General features: G+C 40.7%; 1 protein-coding gene across 1 annotated transcript in view; it reads left to right on the top strand.

The window, feature by feature from the left end:
• SGPP2 (sphingosine-1-phosphate phosphatase 2) overlaps positions 1-27482 on the top strand; it is a 129074-nt gene that overhangs the window by 100695 nt on the left and 897 nt on the right. The window lies entirely within an intron of this gene.

The following is a 27482-nucleotide window of genomic DNA, read 5'->3' as shown; positions in this document are numbered from 1 at the left end:
CAAGTTCAGGGGGAGGCAGGAATGGACACAGGGTGCTAGTTGAAAATTTCCACTGTGCTTTGGGATCCCTTTTCCCATTGTCATCTGGTTTCCTCTAAGCATACTGTGGGAAACTCTGCTTAGGATAATTTCCTAGAAGTGGGCATCCTAGGGAAAACTATATGACATTTTACCGAGAGAAAAAGCAAGAATGTGAATTTCCTGACATCTGTTTCTTTTAGCATTAAATACAAATATTTCTATTCCAGTAGATGAAAGAACACTTGAGAGATTTTCATTCAAAGTCCCTTAGGTCACCTAACATTTTAATGTAGAAATATCACTTTCATATCAGTAAGAGCAGGCTGTAATACAAGTGTATGATTGGTTATATTCTTGTCTGTCTTCGCATTAGATTGTGAGGTGCCTTGAGGCTAAAAATCTTATTTTCTTCACCTTTGTTTGCCCCAGAGTTCCCGACAGAGTGCCTGACAGTAAGTTCACAGTAAATGTCAAGTGGATTGTAATGGCTATCATCTGTTATCTGTTCATAAATCAGTCTTTTTTTATTTCTTTATACTTTATTGAGTCAGATTTGACAAGATTCAGCCATAAGTCTGAATATTGCATTCACTATAGGAGACCAGGCAAAATCACGTATCTAATATTCTTTTTCAGCATTATTTTGTTTTGCCTGTAAGAATAAACTTGTGAAAAATTTATTAGAAAGGGGCATATGCAAAAGTAAATACTGCTTAGGCACGGATGCTCCATTTTGGACCTTCTAGAACTCCCAGAGTTGAATGTGGCAGGTGTCTTGACATGTAAAAAGGGACCCTGGAACAGTGGTCTGCAGCGTGAAGCTTTGAGGCTCTTTGAGGGACCAGTTCGTAGGAGAAGAGTATCTGAAGACATGCTGCTTCAATGCTTCACACACTTCATTTCATAAATGTGTTGCTGATGTAGCCAGGGATGGAGAGGAAATTCTTCAGTTCCTAATGGACTTGAGAATTTTATAAATAGAAAACCTGCTGCCTAGTTCTTGGGTATAGGTGTGTAAGTCGTACCTAGAGGATAAGGAGAGATCAGCAAGCACGCCCGAGGAATCACCACCCAGGTTACTGTAAATATAGCATTACCAGTACCTCAGAAGTCCTCGTGCCCTTTACTCTGCATCTCCCCCAAAGTACCCGCTCCCCGGGTCTCTGACACCATACCTTAGTTGAACTTCGCATAAGTGGAATTATACCGTATATTTTCTTCAGCCCTGGGCTTCTTTTACTATTTCGTTTGTCATATTCACCCATATTGTATGTCGCCTTAGTTCATTAATTTTTATTCTTGTATAGTATTAAATCATAGAACTATATCACATTTTACTTGTCTCTTTTATTACTGATGGATATTTGTGTTGTTTCCAGTTTGAGGCTATTATGAATGATGCAAAACTTTCTTTAATGTGCCTTTTAGAGCACATATGTATGTTTTACTGTTGAATATGAATGTAGAAGTGAAATTGCTGGATCATAAGGTATGTTCAGTTTTCAGATGTCCAGTTGTGTTTTCTGAAGAATTGTACCAGTTTATGCTCCCACCAGTAGTATATGAGATTTCCAGTTCTCCACATCCTTGCCAGCCCTTGCTAACGTTAGTCATTTTCATTTTAGCCATTCTAGTGGGTGTGTAGTCGTATCTCTTTTATTTTGATTTCTCTGATGAATAATGTCATTCAGCCCCTTTTCATGTTTACTGATCACCTCTTTGGTGAGGTGCCTGTTTCTCTTTGACCATTTTTTATTGGATTGTCTTCTCTTTACTGATTTATTGGTGAGTCACTGGTCAGACATATGTATTGAGAATTTCTTTGCCCATTTTCTGCCTTGCCTTTTTTTTCTATTGGTGGTATGTTTAAGTGAGCAGAAGTTCTTAATTTTAACATATACTCCAGTTATCAATCTTTACCTGTGTTTATAACTTTTTGTGTCCTGTTTAAGGTATTTTTGCCTACCAGAAGGTTGTGAGGGTATTCTCTTAGTTTGAAAAGTTTCATTATTTTGCTTGTCTTATTTAGATCTACAATCTACTTGGAATTGATTTTGTGATCCACTTTTATTCTATAGGAATACCCAATATACTCAGCATTATTTATTGAAAATTTAGATTGTCTTTTTTCCACCAACTGAAATATCAACTTTGTCATAAGTCAAGTGACTATACACTCTTTATATATATTCATATGTACATACACTCTCTATTCTTCTCCATCAGTTTACTGATCTGTCTTCATGCCGATACTGCTCTCTTATTTATTGCAGGTTTGTAATAAGTCTTTTTTTTTTTTAAACATCTTTATTGGAGTATAACTGCTTTACAATGGTGTGTTAGTTTCTGCTGTATAACAAAGTGAATCCCCTATACGTATACATATAACCTCATATCCTCTCCCTCTTGCGTGTCCCTCCCACCCTCCCTATCCCACCCCTCCAGGTGGTCACAGAGCACCGAGCTGATCTCCCTGCGCTGTGCGGCTGCTTCCCACTAGCTAGCTATTTTACGTTTGGTAGTGTATATATGTCCCTGCCACTCTCTTACTTCGTCCCAGCTTAGCCTTCCCCCAGAATCCATGCTTTTAATTAACATTCTGTACTGCTCCTCCAAGGGTGTTCAGCTGATCTCCCTGTGTTATGTGGCTGCTTCCCACTAGCTATCTATTTTACATTTGGTACTGTGTATATGTAATGTGTCTTTATTCTTGTCCTGCCCCTAGGTTCATCAGAACCTTTTTTTTTTTTTTTAGATTCCATATATATGTGTTAGCATACGGTATTTGTTTTTCTCTTTCTGACTTACATCACTCTGTATGACAGACTTCTAGGTCCATCCACCTCACTACAAATAGTTCAATTTCGTTCCTTTTTATGTCTGAGTAATATTCCATTTTATATATATGCCACATCTTTTTTTTTTTTTTTTTTTCGGTACGTGGGCCTCTCACTGCTGTGGCCTCTCCCGTTGCAGAGCACAGGCCCCGGACGCGCAGGCTCAGCGGCCGTGGCTCCCGGGCCTAGCCGCTCCACGGCATGTGGAATCTTCCTGGACCAGGGCACGAACCTGTGTCCCCTGCAGAACTCTCAACCACTGCGCCACCAGGGAATCCCCTGCCACATCTTCTTTATCCATTCATCTGTCGATGGATACTTAGGTTGCTTCCATGTCCTGACTACTGTAAATAGTGCTGCAGTGAACATTGTGGTACATGCCTTGTTTTGAATTAAGGTTTTCTCAGGGTATATGCCCAGTAGTGGGATTCCTGGGTCATATGGTAGTTCTATTTTTAGTTTTTTAAGGAACCTCCATACTGTTCTCCATAGTGGCTGTATCATTTTACATTCCCTCTTGTAATAAGCCTTGATGTCAGCTAGTAAAAGTCCTCCAACTTTGCTCTTCAAAACTATTTTTGCTATTCTTGGCCCTTTGGATTTCCATACAAATTTTGGAATCAGCTTGTCATTTTCTCCAATGCTAGACTTTTTTAAAAGTTAATTTTATATTTTATTTTAATTTAGTTCTGGCTGCATTGGGTCTTCATTGCAGTGCGCAGGTTTCTCATTACGGTGGCTTCTCTTGTTGCAGAGCGCGGGCTTCAGTAGTTGTGGCTCGAGGGCTCTAGAGCGCAGGCTCAGTAGTTGTAACACGCAAGCTTCGTTGCTTCGCGGCATGTGAGATCTTCTCCACGGACCAGGGCTCGAATCCGTGTCCCCTGCATTGGCAGGTGGATTCTTAACCACTGTGCCATGCGGAAAGCCCTAATGCTAGACTTTTTATTGGGATTATATTGACTCTGTAGATCAACTTGGGAGAATTGGCGTCTTTTGCAATATTGCGGTTTTCAATTCATTGGCATAGTACATTCCTCTACTTAGATCTTTAGTTTATCTCAGTAATGTTTTAGTTTACTGTGTAGAGGTATTGCGTATAATATATTAGATTTATTCCTAGGTGTTGGTAGGCTTGTTGCTGAAAATTGCATTTGTTTCATTTTCTAATTATTCTATTTCGAATTAGACCATATATATAAATACAATTGATTTTTATACATTGACATATCCAGTGATTTTAGTAAATTCAGTTATTAATTCCATTAATTGCTTGTATATTCTTTTGGATTTTCTACTTAACACAATTATGCAATTGGTGAACAACGCCAAATTTACTGCTTCCCCAATATTTATTTCTTTAGTTTGCCTTATATCCCATGGGCTTCGATCTCCATTACGATATTGAATAGAAATGATGTGGTCATCCTTGTTTCTAAACTCAGGGAGAAGGTGTTTTATAGTTCATCCTTAAGGATGCTGTTAACTGTAGATTTTTTTTGTTGGCACCATTTATCAGCATTAGAAAGTTTACTTTTATTCCTGATTTGCTGTGAGTTTGGGGTTTTTTTATTCTAAATGGTATTGAATTTTATTAAATGATTTTTTGCACCTCTTGAGATGATCTTATGATTTTTCTTCTTTATTTTATTAATGTTATGATTTCTTCTGATTGATTTTTGATTATTACACTAACTTTGCATTTCTGGTATAAACTCGGTCACTATATATTACCTTTTTTTATATCACTGAATTCACTTTCTCCTGACGTGATTTTTACGGACTTTTATAACTATATTCATGAGTGAGATTGGTGTGTGATATTTTTTTCTTGTGGGTTTTAGTGTTAAGGTTAGGCTGACCTTATAAACTGATTTGGGAACTCTTCCTCTTTTTCTAGTTTTAGAAGAATTTGTATAAGTTTTTTTTTTTTTTCTTTTTAATCTTTGGAAGAATTCATCAGTAGCCCAATTGGATCTGGAAGAGTTATTTTTGAGAAAAGCCTTTAAATTATATTGATATATTTCATATATATATAAAACTATTCAAATTTTCTGTTTTCTCTATATGTTATGTTTTTCTAGGAATTTGTCCCTTTTATCTCAGTTGTCAAATTAATTGCCATAATGGTGTTTATAAGTCTCTTTATTATCTTTGTAGGATCTGTAATGATTTCTGTTTTTTCATTCTTGATTCTATATTCTTCGTTGATCCGTTTTATAGGGGCTTATCAATTTTAGTCTTTAAAGAACCAACTTTTGGTTTTGTTAATTTTCTCCATTGTACATGTATTAATTTTTGTTCTTTATTATTTTCATCCTTCTTTCAGCATTACTTTGCTGTTATCTTTCTAGTATATTTGAAGTAGATTCTTAATCATTGATTTTTAGTCCTCCTTCTTTTCCAGTATATCATTTAAGGCTCTACGTTTACCTCTAAAAATATGTTTAGTTGCATCGTACAAGTATTAACAGATTATTTTTCATTGTCATTTATTTGAAAATATTCCCTAATTTCCCCTAAGGGTCGCTTAGAAGTATATTATTTAAATTTTAAATATTTGGGAATTTTCTAATTATTGTTTTAAATTTTATTTCTAGCCTAATTTCCCTTTAATCAGAAACGGTACACTATATGATTTCCATTTCTTGAAATTTGTTGAGATTTACTTTATTTCCCCACATATGGTTGTATTTTGTGTAATTGCCGCATATGGTGTTTTATATGACAGGTCATTTTTTAAATTGTACTTTTTGAAGTCCTGTATCGTCATTGATTTTTTTTTCCTGCTTGTTCTTTGCATTGCTGAGAGAGGTATATAAAAATAACTCACTGTGGTTGTGAATTTGTCTATTTCTTCTTTTAGTCTGTCAATTTTTCCTTCACATATTTTGAAATATTTTGAAGCTATATTATTTGATACATGCAATTTTTAAATGGTTGTCTCTTAGGTTAGCCCTTTTACCAGTATGGAATGTCCTTTTTGTCACTAGCAATGTTTCTTGTCTCAAAGCCTACTTTGTCTAATGTTAATATCGCAACACCAGCTTTGTTTTGGTGAGCATTTGCAAAGCATTTTCCATCCTTTTACTTTTTGCCTTTTCTGTATCCTAATATTTGCATTGTGATTCTCATGAGCAGTATGTAGTTGGGTTTTGTTTTTTAATTTAGTTTGACAGCTTTGCTTTTTAATTGGTGTATATAGTCTATTGTCACTTAATATAATCTGATATATTTGGATTTAAATCTGCTATATTGCTTTGTTAACTTTTCCCCACCTGTTCTTTTTTATCTCTTTTTTGCCTTCTTTTGTATTAATCAAGTATTTTAACTCTCCCTTTTTCCCTCCTCTATTAACTTGTTATAAAGTCTTTACAATTCTTTTCGTGGTCCCCAAGAATTACAACATGTATCCTTGATTTATGAGCATCAAATGCAAATTAGTAACTTTATCACTTCCTGGGAAGAGTGGGTTATTAAATAAAATTTAATTCTACAAATATTTAAAGCCCTCAAGGACTTATTTTTATTGTTGTATATTTAATATATATTTAAGTTCATCCACATATTTATCCTTTCTGTTGTTCCTCATTCCTTCCTACAGTTTTGTTCTTCCATCTGGTGTCTCATTCCTTCTGCCTAAATTACTCTATTCAGTGTTTCTTTTAGCATGGTTCTGCTGGTAATGAATTTCTCAGTTTTCGTTTTACTGGAAATGTCTTTATTTCACTTTCATTTTGCTGGGTTTAGAATTCTCTATGTCATTTCCTCTAATGTCCCTGAACTGGAATCTTGCCATTTCCGTTTGCCCATAGTATACACTTAAATCAATGCAGCCAGAGACTGGCAGTGAGTTTCCAGATCTCATACCTGCCAAGCAAGGATGACTGTTTTCAAAGTTATGGATAAACCATTGGTATTAAGCTTTTTGGAGGGCACTTTGTAGACTGTATTAAGATCTAAAGTGTACATTCAGAGCCTTCTAGGCTCTTAGCCCATTTCCCTAATGCATATAATTGCACAGGTATAAAAGTAAAAATAATAGCAAACATTTATAAAGCACTTACGATCTGCTATGCACCCTTCCAAGTGCTTTACATGTATTAACTACCTCATCAGGGTAGTTAACAGTGACCCTATGAGGGAGGTACTATTGTTAGTCCAGTCTTACAGATGAGGTTAAGTAAACTGACCAAGGTTATACAGTTGGTAAGAGACTGAACTGAGATTTAAAACTAAGCAGTCTGACTTGAGAATCCATGCTTTTTTTTTTTTAACATCTTTATTGGAGTATAATTGCTTTACAATGGTGTGTTAGTTTCTGCTTTATAACAAAGTGAATCAGTTATACATATACATATGTCCTCATATCTCTTCCCTCTTGCATCTCCCTCCCTCCCACCCTCCCTATCCCACCCCTCTACGTCAGGGCAAAGCACCAAGCTGATCTCCCTGTGCTATGCGGCTGCTTCCCACTAGCTACCTATTTTACATTTGGTAGTGTATATATGTCCATGCCACTCTCTCACTTCGTCCTAGCTTACCCTTCCCCCAGAATCCATGCTTTTAATTAACACTCTGTACTGCCCCTCCAAGGGTGTTCATTAATGCATTTAGTAGCAAACAATGAGAATAAACGTCCACCAATCAGATGGAGTTAAGTATGGTATTTCCATAGAGTGGAATGTGATATAGCCATTAAAATAATGTAGTTCTGTAGTCACGAAAAGATGTGTATGACATATAGTCTATGAAAAACAGGTTACAGTATGGTGCCATCAGTTGTAAAATTATGTGTGTGGGAAGAGGAGTTGGTTATGGACAGAAGGCTCAGAAGTGCATTTTTAATAGTGAGCCTGAATTGCTTTTGACAAAAACAATAAAGTTATTTTTATTTAATGGACAGACACTATATCTTCTTCTTCGTGTATCCTAGTATTTTCTTTAATCTCTTCTATTTTTCTACCTAGTATATTTTTTGATGTGTAATAACCAATCAAAAATAAAAGCACGTGATAACTATTGAATGAACTAATAAAGAAATATTTGAGCTCCATTATTATTTACATAAGGATTTCCTAGAAGAGAAGGAAGTTTCTAGACTTTGCTGTGATGAATGATAATTCTTCATTGACTGGGTACTGGCATTTCTTATATCTTCCCTTGCACTCTGTCTATTTTTCTTTTTTCTTTTCTTTTTTTTTTAAACAGAACAACACTTAATGTGGATTTTGGCAATAAAACAAATACCTGCATTTCCAAGTGCTTTTGTCTTTGGTCCCTTTATTGTTTGGGAATCAATTTAAAAATTCACAAACCATTGATTTCCAAAATTCCTTTTAGTCGCTGTAACCTTACGTACCAAATCTGATTAAGAAAGGGAACCAAGTTCTCCACAGAATTAATATCCATCCATCTTCTTCTCTGTGATGCTGTTTCAAAATAAGAAATACATCTTGAAGGGTTTAGAGAGTTGAGCTGGGCTAAGTTGCCTGTGGAGAGAAATAGTAGTATCCAGCTTGCCATACAGGGCAAATGGATGGTTTATCCATCACATAAACCATCCATATAAAACTGCCTGAGAATTGGTCTCATTACCAAACTGTGCCCTGTTGGTGATCGAAATGAACACTAATTGGGGCACAGCAGACAGATGTAGTGAATTAGCTGCCTTGCGTCTTATGCTCTGAAAATCAGCTAAAAGTCTAGAACTTAATTTTAATCGCATAATACGACTGAGGTCTGTGTTTGTGTATGTCTGTGGGAATGTTCCTTAAACCATGCTCACTGGGGAAAGGAAATAAACAGTTCATGAATCATATTTTTAAATGCACACAGGGCTTCCTGTAAGTGCTATAATTTATTTTATTTTTTTCCAACACTGAAACCTCCATAAAATTATTCCACATGCATAGGGTTATGGTACAGTTTGATTTCCACACCGCACCCCTGAGCTCTCACCACATGTGTGAAAACAAAGGGTTATGCACGTACCACAGTCTTGTGCTTCACTGTATCTTGGATCCCATTTCTCCATTTTAATAGTTACGTGGTGTTTCTGTCTTCTCATTTGACACACAATAACAAGGAAGTGACAATCTCTGTGATTGAGATGGTCCAGCCTCATCATACACATTGTGCGGCCATATCAGACACACCTAGAACAGTCTGCAGAGCAAGACTGATATTTTTTAGGTCTCCAGTAATCTCCAGTTCCTCGTGTGATATAAGGGCCGTAAAAGATCCCCTCAGGGAGTTTTGTTTCTGCACAGGGAGCCAGGACTCAAGGGTTCGGAGCCAACATTCCCTGGGGTCAGTGACAAAGGACTGGACAGAATTATTTTTCCTCTAAATGTGAGCAGTCATGTCACCACGTCTACAAAGAATTCTCAGATCTTTCTCTAGGACCTCTTTACACTCAAATGTTTCTTCACTGGAATATCACTCTAAGATTTTCAAAAACTATACTATCACTTTTTTACAGTACTGACTCAAGTATTATATGAGTATGTTACAGTGCTCATATAATTCAGAAGGTTTTATTTTTTTAATCTTTTTTTAGTTTTTGGCCCATCTTTATTTATTTATTTATTTTTATTTAAGTATAGTTGATTTACAATGTTGTATTAATTTCCTCTGTACAGCAAAGTGACTCAGTTATACATATATATATTCTTTTTCCTATTCTTTTCCGTTATGGTTTCCCACAGGATATTGAATATAGTTCTCTGTGCTCTACAGTAGGACCTTATTGTTTATCTGTCCTGTATACAATAGTTTGCCTCCGCTAATACCAAACTCCCCTTCCTTCCCTCCCTTACCCCCCATCTCCCTCAGGTGGTTTTATTTTTTCAATGTGTATTTCAAAAAAGCACCCAGGAAGCTCTGACCTATCATATTCAGCTTGAGGAGGCTGTGTTGGCCTCTGCAATTTAGCGAGGTGAGATAGTCTCTGCCATTCACGGTGTTGTCCCCTGACCAGCAGCTGCAGTATCACCTGGGAGCTTAGAAATGCAGACTCGGAACTTCCCTGGTGGTCCATCGGGTAAGACTCCGAGCTCCCAATGCAGGGGGCCAGGGTTTGATCCCTGGCCGGGGAACTAGATCCCACAAGCATGCCACAACTAAGAGTCCGCATGCCACAACTAAGAGTCCACATGCCGCAACTAAGAAGTCCGCATGCCGCAACTAAGAGTGCATGCAGCAACTAAGAGTGCATGCAGCAATGCTGCAACTAAGACCTGGCTCAGCCAGAATAAATAAATTAATTAATTAAAAAAAAAGGAGCTTCCTTGGTGCAGTGGTTGAGGGTCCGCCTGCCGATGCGGGGAACGCGGGTTCATGCCCCGGTCCAGGTGGATCCCGCATGCTGCGGAGCGGCTGGGCCTGTGAGCCATGGCTGCTGAGCCTGTGCGTCCGGAGCCTGTGCTCCGCAATGGGAGAGGCCACAGCAGTGAGAGGCCCGCGTACCGCAAAAAAAAAAAAAAAAAATGCAGACTCTCAGGCCCCACTTGGACCTACTGAATTAGATTCTGCGTTTTAACAAGCTCCCAGTGGGCTCTAATGCAAGATGCAGTTTGAAAAGCACTGAAACAGTCTATACACAACATCCCAGCCAATATGGGGACAATGCCAATTAAATTTCAACCTGCATGGGCCTGTTCAACAATTATATTACATTTGAATATGACTTTCTTCTGTTCTCTTGTTGCTCAGAGGCCCCTCTGCCCACCCAGATTTGAGAAAAATCACTTAAATATTTGACAGTGTCTTTTGTGTCTTCTAGCAGGTTGCCCTTCCCTATACTTGTCATTCTTGCAGGCTGCTTAACAGTTGTCAAAGACAATGTTATAACCTGCCTGTGAAGCTTGTTTGATCTAATGTCATAATCCTGTTGACCTGCCAGGCCCTGTGATTCATTATAGTTAGAGCTGCTCATATTAATGTGAGTTATGGGTAGGGAAACTTTGTTTCATGAAGATCTCCTGTTTGGACTTGTTAGATTTTGTGAAACCAAGACAAGCAAGTGATTATTTCCCAAGTCATACTGTATATGGACTAGAGTTTAGAAATATATAGTATACCTAAATGCTTTCTAGTTAATATTGATATTGTAAAAAGCATGCAATAATATCTTATTGTATTATCACATTAAGAAACATAACACCTGCCTTATTTACTTTTTGAGCAAACCAGTGTCATTTAAAGAGACTATACAGGGACTTCCCTGGTGGCGCAGTGGTTAAGAATCCACCTGCCAATGCAGGGGACATGGGTTTGAGCCCTGGCCTGGGAAGATCTCACATGCTGCAGACCAACTAAGCCTGTGCACCACAACTACTGAAGCCCAAGCACCTAGAGCCCGTGTTCCACAACAAGAGAAGCCACCGCAGTGAGAGGCCTGCGCACCGCAACGAAGAGTAGCCCCCGCTCGCCGCAACTAGAGAAAGCCCACATGCAGCAACAAAGACCCAACACAGCCAAAAATAAATAAATAAAATAATAAAAAATAATAATAAAATAGAGTATACAAAGTAAAGCAACATAAAAAATGCAACTATTACAGGGGATATGCATATTCAATCATTCAAAATAATTAGTCATATGAATAAACATTGAAATAATTACTCGCTAGATTTGTTTTTTTTTTTTGTGGTACGCGGGCCTCTCACTGTTGTGGCCTCTCCCGTTGCAGAGCACAGGCTCCGGACGTGCAGGCTCAGCGGCCATGGCTCACGGGCCCAGCTGCTCTGTGGTATGTGGGATCTTCCCGGACCGGGGCACGAACCCGTGTCCCCTGCATTGGCAGGTGGACTCTCAACCACTGAGCCACCAGGGAAGCCCTAGAGTATAATTTTTATTATTTTATTTTATTTTTAAATAAATTTATTTATTTATTTATTTTTGGCTGCATTGGCCCTTCGTTGCTTCACTCAGGCTTTTCTCTAGTTGCGGCAAGCGGAAGCTACTTTTCGTTGCGGTGCGCGGGATCCTTATTGTGGTGGCTTCTCTTGCTGCAGAGCATGGGCTCTAGGCATGCAGGCTTCAGTAGTTGTGGCATGTGGGCTCAGTAGTTGTGGCTCACAGGCTCTAGAGCACAGGCTCAGTAGTTGTGGCACATGGGCTTAGTTGTTCCGTGGCATGTGGGATCTTCCCTGACCAGGGCTCAAACCCATGTCCCCTGCATTGGCAGGCAGATTCTTAACCACTGCACCACCAGGGAAGTCCCTAGAGTACGATTTTTATTTTATTTATTTATTTATTTATTTATTTATTTATTTATTTTTTTCTTGCGTTATGCGGGCCTCTCACTGTTGTGGCCTCTCCCATTTGCGGAGCACAGGCTCCGGACGCGCAGGCTCAGCGGCCATGGCTCACGGGCCCAGCCGCTCCGCGGCATGTGGGATCTTCCCGAAACGGGGCACGGACCCGCGTCTCCTGCATCGGCAGGCGGACTCTCAAGCACTGCGCCACCAGGGAAGCCCTAGAGTACGATTTTTAAATGGTAAAATCATAACTCTTGTCCAAACATAAATGTCAAAGATTTTATTAATCTGATTTATTCATGAAGGAACTAGTCAGATATAAACTTAATATTTACAGACAACTTAATAAAGAAATATTACTTAGATTGCTAGGTTATACAAAATTCGTTACTGACCTACAGGGCAACAAGCTGTTACCTTTGGGGGTCATCATTTCCACTGAACGGGAATTATTTGCATTTCTACCAAAAAAAAAAAATCTGTCAGCTAGCTTGTCACTTCACAAGGTCTGAGACCTTTAATCAATAGCAAACAGTGACAGTACCATACTGTCTTGATTACTGTAGCTTTGTAGTATAGTCTGAAGACAGGGATCCTGATTCCTCCAGCTCTGTATTTCTTTCTCAGGATTGCTTTGGCTATTCGGGTTCTTTTGTGTTTCCATACAAATTGTGAAATTTTTTGTTCTAGTTCTGTGAAAAATGCCATTGGTAGTTTGATAGGGATTGCCTTAAATCTGTAGATAGCTTTGGGTAGTATAGTCATTTTCACAATGTTGATTCTTTCAATCCAAGTACATGGTATATCTCTCCATCTGTTTGTTTCATCTTTAATTTCTTTCATCAGTGTCTTATAGTTTTCTGCATGCAGGTCTTTTGTCTCCTTAGGTAGGTTTGTCCTTAGGTATTTTATTCTTTTTGTTGCAGTGGTAAATGGGAGTGTTTCCTTAATTTCTCTTTCAGATTTTTCATCATTAGTGTATAGGAATGCAAGAGATTTCTGTGCGTTAATTTTTTATCCTGCTCCTTTACCAAATTCATTGATTAGCTCCAGTAGTTTTCTGGTAGCATCTTTAGGATTCTCTATGTATAGTATCATGTCATCTGCAAACAGTGACAGGCACAAAAACAGAAATATAGATCAATGGAACAGGATAGAAAGCCTAGAGATAAACCCACGCACATATGGTCACCTTATCTTTGATAAAGGAGGCAAGAATATACAGTGGAGAAAAGACAGCCTCTTCAATAAGTGGTGCTGGGAAAACTGGACAGCTACATGTAAAAGAATGAAATTAGAACATTCCCTAACACCATAAACAAAAATAAACTCAAAATGGATAAAGACCTAAATGTAACGCCAGACATTATAAAACTCTTAGAGGAAAACATAGGCAGAACAGTGTGTGACATAAATCACAGCAAGATCCTTTTTGACCCACCTCCTAGAGAAATGGAAATAAAAACAGAAATAAACAAATGGGACCTAATGAAACTTAAAAGCTTTTGCACAGCAAAGGAAACCATAAACAAGAAGAAAAGACAGCCCTCAGAATGGGAGAAAATATTTGCAAACCAAGCAACTGACAAAGCATTAATCTCCAAAATGTACAAGCAGTTCATGCAGCTCAATATCAGAAAATCAAAAAACCCAATCCGAAAATGGGCAGAAGACCTAAATAGACATTTCTCCAAAGAAGATATACAGATTGCCAACAAACACATGAAAGGATGCTCAACATCACTAATCATTAGAGAAATGTAAATCAAAACTACAATGAGGTATCCCCTTAACGCTGGTTAGAATGGCCATCATCAAAATGTCTACAAACAATAAATGCTGGAGAGGGTGTGGAGAAAAGGGAACCCTCTTGCACTGTTCGTGGGAATGTATACTGATACAGCCACTATGGAGAACAGTATGGATGTTCCTTAAAAAACTAAAAATAGAAATACCATATGACCCAGCAAGCCCACTACTGGGCATATACCCTGGGAAGACCTTAATTCGTAAAGAGTCATGTACCACAATGTTCACTGCAGCACTATTTACAATAGCCAGGACATGGAAGCACCTAAGTGTCCATCAGCAGATGAATGGATAAATAAGATGTGGCACATATATACAATGGGATATTATTCAGCCATGAAAAGAAACGAAATTGAGTTATTTGTAGTGAGGTGGGTGGACCTAGAGTCTGTCATACAGAGCGAAGTAAGTCAGAAAGAAAAACAAATACCGTATGCTAACACACATATATGGAATCTTAAAAAAAACAATGGTTCTGATGAACCTAGGGGCAGGACAGGAATAAAGATGCAGACGTAGAGAATGGACTTGAGGAGAAGGGGAAGGGTAAGCTGGGACAAAGAGAGTGGCATGGACATATATACACTACCAAATGTAAAATAGATAGCTAGTGGGAAGCATAGCACAGGGAGATCAGCTCAGTGCTTTGTGACCACCTAGAGGGGTGGGATAGGGAGGGTGGGAGGGAGAGGCAAGAGGGAGCAGATATGGGGATATATGTATATGTATAGCTGATTCACTTTATTGTAAAGCAGAAACTAACACTACATTGTAAAGCAACTGTATTCCAATAAAGATGTTACCAAAAAAAAAAAAATAGCAAGCAGTGAGGTGAACCAAGTATTATTCCTTCTGTTATCCTCTGGCACTTTGCCCCCAGAAGAGGTTTTCTACCTTATGTCCAAGTTGTATATAATTTTTCTTACACTTATAGAAAACCATTTTCTGTTAAAGATGTCAACATGATTTCTAATGAAGGTTTAAATAGGCTCACTTTCTTCCCTGGTGGCGCAGTGCTTGAGAGTCCGCCTGCCGATGCAGGAGACGCGGGTTCGTGCCCCGTTTCGGGAAGATCCCACATGCCGCGGAGCGGCTGGGCCCGTGAGCCATGGCCGCTGAGCCTGCGCGTCCGGAGCCTGTGCTCCGCAAATGGGAGAGGCCACAACAGTGAGAGGCCCGCATAACGCAAGGAAAAAAATAAAAAATAAAAAAAAAATAAATAAATAAATAGGCTCACTTTCCAAGTGGGCATTTATTCTAACACAGCAGAAGGTGAAAGCTGGCATACCTTTTTCTACCTCCTATCCTTACTCCTGAGCTCCAGCAGGTTTTCAAAGTAACTGTAGATTTCCATGCCTAGTGATCCTTAGCCCTAGATTTGTGCTTGGATATCTGAGGTGGCTCAGAGAACAGGCATGACAGAGTGCCCACTCAGAGAGCTATGAATATGAGGAGATTCTGCTGCTTACACTTACACCACGTGGCAAGGTAAATCTGCTTCCTGCTTTTGATTGATCCCTGTGGGCGTTGGTGTGTTTCAATAGGAAATTAATATTTTTGAACTTAGGCATTCACTTTCTCCCCTATACATATGCTAATTACATAAGATGTAGGTTTCTCTCTGTAATCATTTATATTCATATTCATGAACAATGTTGCCTCCCTCTTACCATTTGGCTTCTATTGAATCTCATCTGCATTCTTCTCAGAAATTGAATGAATTGTGAGCTAGCATGGAAAAGAATCAGTATTCTGAGTGTATTAACTAGGAAACATTGACCTATAACTAAAAGTTATTTTCTAAAATAATTGTAGGGAGGGTTTGAGGGTTTGGGTTTTTTTTTTAAGTTTGTTTTAATGTCAGGGTCTGCTTGCATTCAGAGCATTCACTGCATCTACAAAGAAGTGGGTCTTGGCTTTTACTCTGCTCCTGGCTTCAGCTTGCTCTCTGAAGGCAGCCAAGGGCAGAGAGGGCCCTTCACATTCTCAGCAGGGGACCTGGCAGAGGGGAAGATGCCAGAATCATCGAGTTCTCGGCATAAATAGTTCCAAGATCTGAATGCATTCTTTCCGAACAATTGAATGAATGGGTTTGTTCTCCCCTTCTCTCTGGTGAGCTAACCCTGTGTTGTTTTGGTCTGTTCAATAGCATTCTTCAGTGAAGATGTTTGGAGATAGAATGTAAATTTTTCCCTGTCAACCGCATATGGGAATGTGATACAGGGTCAGAGTTCACAACAGCTGGGAGTTCTCAGGGTTAGGGCCTGCTGTTGAAATATCTAGAGATGTTTCCCAAAAGGAGGAGTGTTTCTGTTTGGCTCAGAATAAAAACACTATTTTATGTGTTTATATAGCATTCACTAAAATTTGTTCTGATGTTTGGGATAACTCCATTAGGATTCTTTCCTAAACACTTTCGATTGCCTGTCTTCATTATTATTTTCGGTAAAGAGGTATAATAAAGCTCAAGCTTTTATCTGTATACTAACTTTTATAACTGAAAACGAGAATAGGTACAAAAATGAAAGCCATTTAGATCTTTCTGCATTTTAACTTTAGAAGAGGTTAGGTTCATGTAATGATTCTTTTTTCCCCAAATAATTTAAAAGGCTTCATTTAAACCTTGATGGTAACCTGAATTAAAGGTTTATTATGTTTCAGTGTGATTTGTACAGTAGCACTGGCAACGCATCTTATATGCTTTTATTTTATTTTATTATTATTATTATTATTTTTGCGGTACGTGGGCCTCTCACTGTTGTGGCCTCTCCCGTTGCGGAGCACAGGCTCCGGACGTGCAGGCTCAGCGGCCATGGCTCACGGGCCCAGCCGCTCCGCGGCATGTGGGATCCTCCCGGACTGGGGCATGAACCCGCGTCCCCTGTATCGGCAGGCGGACTCTCAACCACTGCGCCACCAGGGAAGCCCCTATGCTTTTATTTTAAATGTTACTTACATCACGGAAGAGTGGTATCTTGATTATCATGTAGATTCTTGGGGGCGTTTCATTTTTTTTTTTTTTTTTTTTTGCATGATGTGAAAACTTATAAGCATCAATTAATTACTCCCATGCTTGTCTATTTTGAAACATTCTGATTTTAACATCCTGATTTTTTGCCTTGATTATATTTTATTATAATAAAGGTGTTGACTAGAAAATTTAGAAAATATTTACAAAGCATGGGGAAGATATCATCATCTGTGATATCCAAACAGAAAAACTACTATTAATATTTTAGTCTGTTTCCTTCCAATATTTTATCCATGCATGCAAGTGTATATTTATATAGAATTAGGATCATCCTTTATGTAGAGTTTGTATTCTGCTTGATATTATGTCACTTATGGATACTTTGAAACCACAAAAAAAAACAGGTTGCAGAAATGTTTCTTTTCAAATGGAAAATGTTCCTGCTATGTTATTAAATAAGAAAGCAATATGTATTTTTAACTCATTTTTGGTAAAAACAACATTATACCATGCCTGATTTATGTCGTTCCAGATTCTTCCTTATTACAATGTATGCTCCATTCTTTATGCTCTTTTTGCTTATTTGTGTTTTCTGATGGTTCTGTGCTGGAGCGTGTGTTAGTTACTTTTTGGACTTCATCAGTACAGGCTGAAATAACTCAACAAGAATCATCCCTATCCAAAAACCTTTGTGACTAGCTTCTTCTCTGATTATTTTCTTTCTTTCTTTCTTTCTTTTTCTTGGGGGGGGGGGCGGGGGCTGTGTTGGGTCTTCGTTGCCGCACGCGGGCTTTCTCTAGTTGTGGTGAGCCAGGGCTGCTCTTCATTGCGGTGCGCGGGCTTCTCATCGCGGTGGCTTCTCTTGTTGCAGAGCACGGGCCCTAGAGCGCACAGGCTTCAGTAGTTGCAGCACATTGGCTCAGTAGTTGTGGCTTGCGGGCTCTAGAGTACAGGCTCAGTAGTTGTGGTGCATGGGCTTAGTTGCTCTGCAGCATGTGGGATCTTCCCAGACCAGGGCTCGAACCCGTGTCCCCTGCATTGGCAGGCGGATTCTTAACCAGTGTGCCACCAGGAAGTCCCTCTCTGATTATTTTCTTAGAATAAATTCCTAGGAGTGGAATAACTGGGTCTAAGTGCTGAATATTTTGTGTGTGTTGTAGTCTAATTATGTTCTTCTTGGAAAGGAGTTTTAAATGTGTTTTTTGCAAAGTAAAGCACACTTATTCTGCCATATTTGCCCTCACTTCTTTTCTTTATCATGCTTTTTGCATCATTATCTTTTACCCATCTTCCATAGCGTTCCTACCTCCTTATAAACCACATGCACTCTTCTCTCTCCACCCCTCCCCCCCCCACAAATCCACCTTTTCTGGACAGAATTATCCCAGGGCTGGCTATGGCTCCACATGTCAGTACTGTGCTCTGTACACTGTCCTCTGCTCCACAGCTCACCTTGGCCACATTCCAGAGTACTGTGAACTCTTTTCCCTCTGGCACCATGCACTGTGCCAAACACATGTCTGTGCAGTTCCAGAGAAATCACCTCCTCATTTAGTACTTACTAAAATCAAAACAGCAGATCCAATCCTGAGATGAAGATTTTGTGAGTTTTTCATTTCTGTGAATTTAGTAGCTTGAGAAAATTAGTGTAAAGAAGTTGTCCTTGAATTTTCAAGCATTCTGGTCCTTATTTTTATTATTTATTTTATTTTTGGCTGCATTGGGTCTAAATTGCTGCGCGTGAGCAGGGGCTACTCTTCGTTGCCGTGAATGGGGCTTCTCATTGCGGTGGGCTTCAACGGTGGGCTTCTCTTGTTGTGGAGCATGGGCTCTAGGCGCGCGGGCTTCAGTGGTTGTGGCTCGTGGGCTCTAGAGCGCAGGCTCAGTAGTTGTGACACACGAGCTCTAGAGCGCTGGCTCAGTAGTGGCGCACGGGGTTAGTTGCTCCGCAGCATGTGGGGTCTTCCAGAACCAGGACCCTCGTGGGCTCTAGAGCGCAGGCTCAGTAGTTGTGACACACGAGCTCTAGAGCGCTGGCTCAGTAGTGGCGCACGGGGTTAGTTGCTCCGCAGCATGTGGGGTCTTCCAGAACCAGGACCCAAGCCCGTGTCCCCTGCATTGGCAGGCGGATTCTTAACCACTGCGCCACCAGGGAAGCCCTCATCCTTATTTTTTAGGAGCTGTTTAGAATAAGTTTATTATTAGAAACATAGAGCCCCAAATTAGAAAGTTCATTAGAAATGGTTCAAGTATTTTTATTACAAAAATACCTAAATTGTCTTTATTACAATGCCACCTTTTATGGCTAAAAATCCAACTGTGTGGCTAGAAGGAAAAATCTGTACAGCAGCAGCCATGTTGGCCAACATTACTTTCGCCTCAAATGCTAGGGCTGTGGACCAAAACTGTCTCATCTCCTGCTGCACTGAAGAGGAACAGAATTAGTTTATGATTAATATTCCAACCAGATGTCCGGGAATTTGGTAACTGCAGTTACAAAGGAAGACAGAGGGAAGGAAGGCACATTTTCTTTTATGTATGGTAACAGTGGGTTTTAAATATTATGGATATTCAGGAAAGAGAAAGGCATTAAATTCTCGTAATCTGTGTAACTGAATATCTGCTACCTGTTAGGCACTTTGCTAGGAGCTTTGAGGAATAATGTCCAGTTGCAAGAGCACTTCCTCCTTGCTGATCAGACTGTCATAATCAACTCAGGAGAAAAGCATGTGAACACGTAACTACAGCAAAGGCAATTTAAGAGAGGGGCTTTTTGGATGGATCTAGAGACTGTCATACAGAGTGAAGTAAGTCAGAAAGAAATACAAATATCGTACATTAACGCATATATGTGGAACCTAGAAAAATGGTACAGATGAACCGGTTTGCAGGGCAGAAAGTGAGACACAGATGTAGAGAACAAACGTATGGACAACAAGGGGGGAAAGCAGCGGGAGGGGGTGTGTGTATGATAAATTGGGAGACTGGGATTGACATATATACACTAATATGTATAAAATGGATAACTGATAAGAACCTGCTGTATAAAAAAAATTAAAAGAAAAAAAGAAGAGAGGGGCTTTTTGAGTGCTGTTAAGCAAGTGCCTTTACATTCAGTTCAGGCCCGGGTTATTTCCAACTGTGGAGATACAGGAAGATATTCTGGAAAGGTAGTTGCTTTTGAGCTGAGCCTTAGATGAGCTGATAAGATCTTGATAGATAGAGATGGTTAAAATGTGCCGTACATAAAAGGAACGTAAAACTATGATAAAATCGTGCAAGGCATGTTTGGGAAAAGCAAGTAGACCTATCTGACTGGCGTGGAATGTTCAAATGGGAAAGGAGTGAGAGAAAACCCTGGAATGGTAGGTTAATCAAACCCATCTGAAGCAGGACTCAGTCCGTCGAGAGGTTGGTATTTCTCAGAGTCGTTTCTGTTTAGACTCACTACATCAGCATTATGTTGAGTTAAAATGCAGGCTCCTGGGCCACACGGCAGATCAGAATCAGAGGGCAGTCCTCTGAAATCTACATCTTAATAATTGTCCTAAGTGATTCCAATGCACACTAAAATTGGCGAACATTGGTTATTGAAACAGCAACTAGGAAGGCGGTCAAGTGAATGCTTTGGACAGGAGACTGGCCGGCCGGCAGGGAAATGAAGGTCTGGGTGGGGGAGTGGGCGTTCAGAGGTGACGCCAGGAGCTTGTGAATGAAGAGGGGGGGGGTCTGTGACTGCTGGTCAGAGGTGGTGAGAGGAAGTCATTAGGACTCTGAGCTTCTGCAGCCAGGGAGCCTGGGCGGGGGTTGTCCCTTAACAGAAATATGTATAAGTAATGAATTTCTTTGAGCCCTACAGGGTCACTCTGAACCTCTAGTCCTCTGCAAAACTGTGTTTAAACCCTACAGAAACGGGGGCGTTAAACACAGTTCAACCCTAACAGAAATACCCACATGAAAAATGTCTTGACTTTGCAAAAGGAGTTTCACGTCTGCTCAGAGCCCCTAGCACCACGGTTGGCCTGTCGGACACCATGATGTGAAGATAACGTTGCTGGGTCCCTTGCTCTCTGCCCAGGCTGTGACCTCGAGCAACTTGGTCTTGCCCACTGCCCTCCAGGCCCAGCAGCCTCTGATGTTGTCCCACCAGCCGGTCTAGGATATGCCGTTGTTTCTCTGAGTTCTGCAGTCCCTGCCCCATCAGCATCCTTCCCTGCTGCTCTGCGTGTCACCAGTGACTCTTCGGCTGCTTCACCAGGCAAAGCAGATCTGTGCCCATGACTCTAATTCAAGGGCCACAGTGGATGATACAGATGCTCTACCTTTGTCATGGTGTCATAAAGTGCCCACATGGGGCACTGTGGCCTGGAGGTATGAGGCAGAATGGATTCCTCCCTTTGGAGAGCCCTCTGCCGGAAGGGTCTCCAGGCAGCATTCTTTTTTTTTTTTTTTTTTTTTTTGCGGTACGTGGGCCTCTCAGTGTTGTGGCCTCTCCCGTTGCGGAGCACAGGCTCCGGACGCGCAGGCTCAGCGGCCATGGCTCCCGGGCCCAGCCGCTCTGCGGCATGTGGGATCTTCCTGGACCGGGGCACGACCCCGCGTCCCCTGCATCGGCAGGCGGACTCTCAACCACTGCACCACCAGGGAAGCCCCAGGCAGCATTCTTTTTTTTTTTTTTTGCGGTACGTGGGCCTCTCAGTGTTGTGGCCTCTCCCGTTGCGGAGCACAGGCTCCGGACGCGCAGGCTCAGCGGCCATGGCTCCCGGGCCCAGCCGCTCTGCGGCATGTGGGATCTTCCTGGACCGGGGCACGACCCCGCGTCCCCTGCATCGGCAGGCGGACTCTCAACCACTGCACCACCAGGGAAGCCCCAGGCAGCATTCTTTAGCTCTGTGTTTTGCAGATGGAGGCAACATGACTCTTCCATCCTCTCTGACTTCCTCAGGGCTGCCAGGAGACACTCGGAGTGGCAGAACCTCGTCTCCCCACTGAGAAAGTAGAGGCTTGTGTGGGGTATCGAGTTCATTGTGCCTGGCCCTGCTCCTCCCCTCAAACTGTGTGTTCCTTTAAAACTCACAGAAGGACGTCCTCAGTCCTCAGCAGGTGATGCTTCGGCAGGACAGTTGCATGCCCCCATCACAATATATGCCCACTCCCCTGTGCAGGACACCACTAGACTCACCTCAGATCTCCACTTCATATGGGGAATTGAAAGGCAGATCCTGTATGGAAGAGGAGAGACCGAATTATTTTCACTTAATGTTTTAGAGTAGGCAGTACATTTATATAAAATTCAAAAAGGGGAATCCCCTGGTGGTCCAGTGGTTAGGACTCCACGCTTCCACTGTAGGGGGCCTGGGTTTGATCCCCGGTCAGGGAACTAAGATCCTGCAAGGCACGTGGCGTGGCCAAAAAAAAAAGTTCAAAAGGTACACAAGGGTATCCTGTGAAAAGCCTCCTTGCCAGCTCCATCCCCTGCCATTCAAGTGAACCTGTTTGTGTATCATGTAAACATGTATCCATGTATTCTACCACCGTTGTAAAAATGGAAAATGGTAGCATACTGTACATACTGTTCAGTACCATGCGTTTTAAACTTCCACATCAGAGCTTCCTCATCCTTTTTACAGCTGCAGAGTATTCCATTGTGTGAATAGACCACGCTTAGATTTAACTGGCCCCTCTAGGTAGAGCTTGGCATTTTTCCAAGGTCCTGCTATTACAAACAATGCTACAATGGACAGCTTGTAAATACTTCCTTACAGACACTGGCAGGTGTATCTCCATGGTCAAGACCTAGAGTGAGATTGTTGGTCAGAGGTTATATGAATGTGTAATTTTTAAAAATATTGCCAGGTTCCTCCCCATAAGGGTTGTGCCATTTTGCATTCATATGATTGAGAGTCAGGAGTCCCTTTGCCCCCAACTACTGTTTCATCAACAGAATACTGTCGAACTTTTGGATTTTGTTAATGCTGATAGGTGAGGGGTACGTTCTCAGTGGTTTCTGGGGCAGGGGAGGGAGGGCGGGGTCACGTTGGAACCTCTGGGTTTCCAGAGCAGTGGTTCACACACAGCACGCACAACACTGTTATTCAGAGAAAACAAAAGAGGCCACCAGCTTTTTAATTTTTATTTAAAATGTCATTTATTATTATTATTTTTTTAAATGAACAGACAGTGAAATTGATTTTGCCTTGGGTGTATAGTCCTCTGGATTTTAACGCTGGGATAGATCTGAGTAACCATCACCACAACACAGAATGGCTCCATCACCCCAAAAAAGTCCCCCATGTTCTCCCTTTGTAGTCACACCCTCCCCCTGCCCCTAGACCCTGGCAACCACTGATCTGTTCCCCATCCCTGTAGTTCTGTCTTTTAGAGAATGTCATATAAATAGAACCACACAGCATGTAACCCTTGGAGACTGGCTTTTTCCATTCAGCATAATTTCCTGGAGATTTCATCGAAGCTGTTGACTCCGTCAGTAGTTTGTTGTTTTTTATTGCTGAGCAGTATTCCATTGTATGAAAGTAGCACAGTTTGTTTACCCCGTGAATGACATTGGGTTTCTTTTTTCCAGTTCTGTATGATTATTAATAGAACTGCTGTAAACATTTGTGTACTGATTTTTCTGTGAATGTAAATTTTAATTTCTCTTCAGCATAGCTTAATTTCCACTTCTTATTATGAGTAAATTTAGGCATATTTTATAAGTTTAAGAAGCATTCATATTTCTTTTCCTATAAAGTGCTCATTTCCTTTACTCATTTTTCATTTTGGTGACTTTTATCTTAGACAAGTTGGTTTGGGGGTGCTGACAGGACGTCTGAATGAAAATGTCTAGCTTTCAGTCTAAAGAGGCAGGACTAAAGTTTGAGAGGCGCCTGGAGACATAGTTGTTTTTTTTTCTTTTGTACTTTGCTTTTTTATTGTTGCATAGTATTCCACTCAGTGACTATACAATAGCTTATGTGACCAGTTTTTTAAAATGAAAATTTTTATTGGAGCGTCTAAACATGGGCATTTCCACAGACTGTGTCTTCAGGCTCTGCATGTTTTTCTCTGTTGAAAAGTTTATGTAGGTCCATGGCCTCATCTTTCCATTCTCTCCCAGTGTGACACTCAAATCTATGTCTCCAGCGTTGTACAGCAGAAACTAACACAACATAGAAACTACACAAACTATTCAACAGAGAAAAACACGCAGAGCCTGAAGACAGAATCTGTGAAAATGCCTGTTTAGGATCTATTAGGATCTAAAGGAGGAAACCAAGAAAGAGACTTCTTAGGGGTCAGAGAAGAGCCAAGATGGTGCAGGGTAATATTAATAAAAGCTGAATATTAAAGGTCTGCTAAGTGAAGGGTGTCAGTCCACAGGGCCCAGTGTTCAGAAGGAGGAAGAACATCTCTTTCCAAGAGTTCCAAGCAAAACCTGCACAATTTTGTCTGATTGGACTGGTGTAGGTCACATGACCACCCCCGCACCAATCATGGTGACCAGGAGATACAGTGCACTGATTGGCCTACCTAGGTCATGTGCTCCAACTCCATAATTTTCCAGAACTTCATGGATCCCCAAGGGGAGGTATGAGGCTATTGGGTCGAAGACAGATGCTGAAGAAACAACCAGCAAATGTCTAGTAAGTGGCCTTTGAGAATGGTGTATCGTCTAAGTCTAGGTTGACAGCACTTGTGTTTCAAGGTGCAGAAGTGGAGATGACAGGTGTAGAAAATTCAGTTCAAGAATTTGGCTCAAGTTTTGGTAACCAGGAAACTTAAATGAAGGATTGTTCCTTTTTTTCCCCCAAAATAAAGTAACATCCGTGCATAATCATAGCACAGGGGAAGGTCATGGGGAGAAACATCATGGAGACTGTGAAGCCTGAGGGATATTTGAAGAGAAGGATGATGGCGGAAGTAAGAACAGGTAAAGCCCAGGTGCCACGTGAAGGACATGCAGCGACACAAGGCTTTCCCCCACGCTTGCCCCTCTCCTATGTGTTCTCCTCACTGCAGTCAGAAACGCTTGTCATTGTTGGTACCCAATGAGAGTAACATCAGTGGCTTCACGTTGCTTCCTGGATGCAGGCTTTAGGAAGCGCACTGGACTCTAGGGCCCTGTGGGAAGTGTCTCCTACCTGTGTTTACTGTTTATTCTCCAGCCCCAAGGGACCATCAAGATCCACAGGCTTATCCCTTGCCCTCTTCAACAACAGTAATCCTCTGTCTCTCCACTAAGCTGTAAGCTCTGCCTAGGTGTGGTTGTGATTGTTTGGCTCAGACTGGATCCTCCAGCACTGTGTCTGGCATATAGCAGGCACTCACACATGGGCACTGGAAGGAAGAATGGATGCCCTCTAATCTGTGAAATTTGCTGTAGCCTCAGTGTTTATTTCTAAGGTCTGATTCTCACCCATTGCTCACTCAAATCAGATGTCATTTTATTAGAAACTAAACAAGAGAAATAATGAATGAAGCTATTAGGAAAAAAAAAAACCTAAGCCCTTAGAGTTCTATTTTATGTTTATATGAAAAAAAAAAAGAGTGGAAGGCAACATGCCAAAATATAGACAGCGTTAACTGTAGGTGGTGGAAATAAAGATCTGTTTTGTTTTTTTTTTCTTTTCAGTGCTTTCCAGTTTTTCCACAATGCACATGTTTTACTTTTTGGTATTTCCCAGATTTTCCAATACATTGAGGAAAGTGTTTCAATTTTCCAATGGTAAACTTTCAAAATAATCCATGTGAAACTTTGTAACAAAACCACAGCAAGCTCCTCATTCTCTGACTTAGATGTATTCATCTCTTGGTTACATTAAGAATTCACCTTATTTGTATGGAAATATGTTAATATAAATGTTTCAGACAATACATGAAATTTCTAAAAATCTTATATGTTCTGGTACAATGTTATAAGTCATAATTCTAGTTATCACTTTAAAATGTGTATCTCAGAAATAACTAAATTTCCTTGTCAATTGCATCATTATGAACTTTCATCAAATCTTTAACCGTGGTCATTTTTAAGTCTTTTGTCACTTACAGACAGTTCTGGGCGTACTCTGATGCTTTTGCAAAAATGTTCCTATAAAAGGGTTTCGTCTTCAAGGAATTCATGCAAAACTCTGACAAGTACAGGTTTCTTGTAACTGACTATACTGCTGAACTGAATGAATAAGCATTTTCAGAACTCTAATGGAAAACTGATGAATTCATAAAAGATCAAGATAAAAAAATTAATTACATGGGACAGAGTGAACTGATGAGGATGATTATAGTTTTTGTGACTTTCTGTTTGAATAAAAAAAAAAAAAATCCCACAGGGACTCAGAGGCAAAAATATACAAATCAATTTTCACTGCAAAGTAAAGGAGCTGTTACAGTGGAGGATTCCTGGACTGAATGTCAATATCATGACCTAGTATGAGTGTGTTTTGTGTGTGGTAATTGCAATCACTGTTGCTTTTGTTGTGGTCATGCATTTACAATGCTTGGTGTCAGCTGATTTATCTCTTGTAAAAATAAAATACAGTGTGTGTGTGAAAAAAAAAAAAAGAATTCACCTAATGAATTTTGCTGCGAGAACGCTAAAGGAAGAAGAAAGTGGATGACATTAAGGAGTTAAAAATATTTTAAACAGGAGTTTAAGGAAAGAAGCAAGCAGGGAGGGAGAGAAAGAGGAAGAAATGGGGAAGGCGGGAGGGTCAGAGGAAGCAAGAAAGAAAACCAGAATCGAAAATGTAAAGAAAGATTGATTAAATCAAGCATGGTGCCCGCACCCAGTGAAATCTATACACTATTTGAAATTCTGTCTCTGAAGACAGTGGTAGTACTCAGACGGGCATGGCGGAGCTTCGGCACCACCACATCTACAGCATCTTCTCAAACCACCCCAGACAAATGCGCTCCGTAAGTAATGACGGTGTGCTTGCTGGGAAGTGGCTCCCGAAGCAGCCAGCTTCTTCCTCCAGCCAGCTGCAGCCCCGACCCCTGCCTGCCAAGAAAGGATGACGCCACCTCTGTGAAGATCATGACAGCCCTTGTGATACACTATGAAATCAAAAATAATAAAGAGAATTCCTGGCGGTCCAGTGGTTAGGACTCAGCTGTTTCACTGCCATCGCCTGGGTTTGGTCCTTCGTCGGGGAGCTAAGATCCTGCAAGCTGTGTGGCGCAGCTAAAACAAAACTTTTTTGAAGTACAGAATTCAAAAAAAAAAAAAAAAAAGATTGAAGGAACAGTGTGATTATAGCTGTGCATTAAGAAAACAATTTATTCCAAAAGAAAAACTGGAAGAAAAGACATAGTATGAATAGCGTGATTGTGGTTTGTATTTTTCCTATTTTCAAATGTCTACAACTGTACTTTTTAAAAATATGTATTAAGGCTTCCCTGGTGGCGCAGTGGTTGAGAGTCTGCCTGCCGATGCAGGGGACGCGGGTTCGTGCCCCGGTCTGGGAAGATCCCACATGGCGCGGAGCGGCTGGTCCCGTGAGCCATGGCCGCTGAGCCTGCGCGTCCGGAGCCTGTGCTCCGCGACGGGAGAGGCCACAACAGTGAGAGGCCCGTGTACCGCAA

The sequence above is a fragment of the Lipotes vexillifer genome, unplaced genomic scaffold, assembly GCF_000442215.2.
Source record: "Lipotes vexillifer unplaced genomic scaffold, Lipotes_vexillifer_v1.1 scaffold782, whole genome shotgun sequence".
NCBI classification, from domain to species: Eukaryota; Metazoa; Chordata; class Mammalia; order Artiodactyla; family Lipotidae; genus Lipotes; species Lipotes vexillifer.
The sequence above is the reverse complement of the archived record's forward strand: the minus strand, read 5'-3'. Positions and strand labels throughout refer to the sequence as shown.